This window comes from Rhagoletis pomonella, unplaced genomic scaffold, assembly GCF_013731165.1.
Source record: "Rhagoletis pomonella isolate Grant_MI unplaced genomic scaffold, Rhpom_1.0 Rhpom_scaffold_00004, whole genome shotgun sequence".
Classification (NCBI taxonomy): Eukaryota; Metazoa; Arthropoda; class Insecta; order Diptera; family Tephritidae; genus Rhagoletis; species Rhagoletis pomonella.
In genome coordinates, this window is record NW_023458558.1 from 25,491,225 (window position 1) to 25,493,546 (window position 2,322).

The following is a 2,322-nucleotide window of genomic DNA, read 5'->3' on the forward strand; positions in this document are numbered from 1 at the left end:
ACGAATGTTCGATAGGTTAGTATTCGATTCGAGAACCAGGCTATTTTCCAGAAAACGGAACCTTCGTTATCCAATGTATTTTCGCTTCGTTATGAATTCGAAATCCTGCCCATTATCGAATTGAAATTTTAATTAGAGAGAGTGATTGTCTTAAATTTCCCTACGTAAATGAGCTGGATTTCACTTCCTCTCTTGTTACTACGGTTTTAATTTTTTTTCGAACCCATCTAAAATGTATTTCCAATACACTATGGTCCTTGGAAAACTAAGACTCGTTACGAGTTCCTTCTCAGTTCCATATGCATATTGGATATCGAAGGTCATTTTTGAACGTTCGCCAAAATGTTTATATGAAAATTCAGTGCAAGTAAAATCCGGATATCCGGATATCCGAATATTATCTTAGCTTTGGGAATATCCGGATTTTTCGTTTATTCGGTTTATCCGGATATTTGAAAAATCCGTATGAAACTCCCAGCCTTAGTATATACACTTAATTGCATACAAATGTATCTATGTATGGGACTTTTCCGCTATTGTCAAACATTGTCACTGATGCTGGTATAAATCGCACGCATACGCGTAAAATTTTGCAATGAACACATTGTCCGATTATAATTATTTATAGCATTTGTGGTAAATCATCATTATAATTAATTTATGAGTGTACTCTTTTATGAAGTTGTGCCTTTTTTACTTGTCATAGATTTAATGTTGTGCGCGTTTGTATGAGTGCAATATCTACAAACTTAGCCGCACATATCTTTTTGTCTACGTAATACTAAATAGCTAACCGCAGTTGTCAGACACTAACGTCGACATACGGATTTTTTTTTTGCAAAAATAAAGTGAAAATGTTTTAAATATCGTCTGTAGAAATCGTATCCGAAACACATTCGGGAATAGTCATATTATTTGAAACAGAGTTACAACAATTAATTAATGCAATAATTTATTTTCATAAATCTAAAACAGTAAAATCTAAAGTTAAAAAATAAAAAATAAATTAGGAAAAGACAAAGAATGCAATTAAAAAAGATGATAATAGATAGAATTTGAAATGAAAAAAACAAAAAAAAAAAATTTAACCTTTAAAACAAAATCTAAAAATTCGCCTTAAGTAAAATAAGACCCTAAAAAGTAAAAGAAATAAAAAAATGTCTTCTTATTTTTGAAACAAAAAAATCTTAAACCAAAGAAAATTAAATTAATAAAAATAATAATATTATATTAAAAAAAATAGAAAAAAATAAATTGCGTTTTTAAAAATTTAATAAAATTAAAAAATATATTTTTCTTTTCAAAACAATAAAAAAAAGTACTTCGTTAAATCGGTAACCTTCTCTTTTTTTTGAAGTCGATTAAAAACCATATGTATATATCATCGGTGATACTGCAAAACGGTCTATGTCTATTACTACCCTTGACACTAACAAACGAATGCCATCACTGTCTACCTTTGGCTGATGAGGATGAACGATTGCCAGAAGCGATCAGATACAGATAACAGCTTAAGATTAAGAACCAGAGGTAATAAGTGACATAAAACGTTTTGCAGTATCACCGACGAGTTATTAAAAAAAATCACTGCACGTGGTTTCGAACTCGAATCTCGCGAAAGGCATGCCATTGCCTTGCCAACTCTGCTATCGCCATTGTTGCAGCTACGCCGGCTGAGTGTTGAATGAAAGAGCTTTTAGCTAAAACACTTGTACTAGAATAAGAAACGCCTTTCGAACTACCTTGCCATCTGTTTTTCATTTGTCTTGCCGAAGACTTTTTATTATCTTAGTGGAGAAAACGGCCCTTAGCAAGTTTTATTTTAACCGCAAAAATGTATAGGCAAAGATAAACAGTGAAAGGCTTTCGATATGAATTTTCTTTCAGCAAATATTTCAAGAGAATTATGTATGGGCGAGGGTAATTCAATTAGTTATTAGTCCACGTGCTTAAAAAGAGGTTAAATGTTAATACGTAGTCGAGAATATAGTCTCTTCCGATCATACCGTTGGTGATTTTACCTTGCACACCCCTTGTCATGTTTTGCATTCACTTCTCTCTGTGCCCTATTGCTTTTGTTTAGTACAGCTAATTTGTAGCTGTAATATTTTTATTTTCTCAAATCAATGCTATGTTCGACTAATGCCATTCAAAACTAATTAAAAATTTAAATATGTATTCCAGAAAACATTCACTTAAATTGAAGAAAGAGTTTAAGTGAACATGAAAATAAATGATTTAAATCGATGACAAAGGTTTTATACAACATTTAAGAGGTTAAATTTTCGTAAAATTTAATTTAAGCAGACATTTAGACGTTTA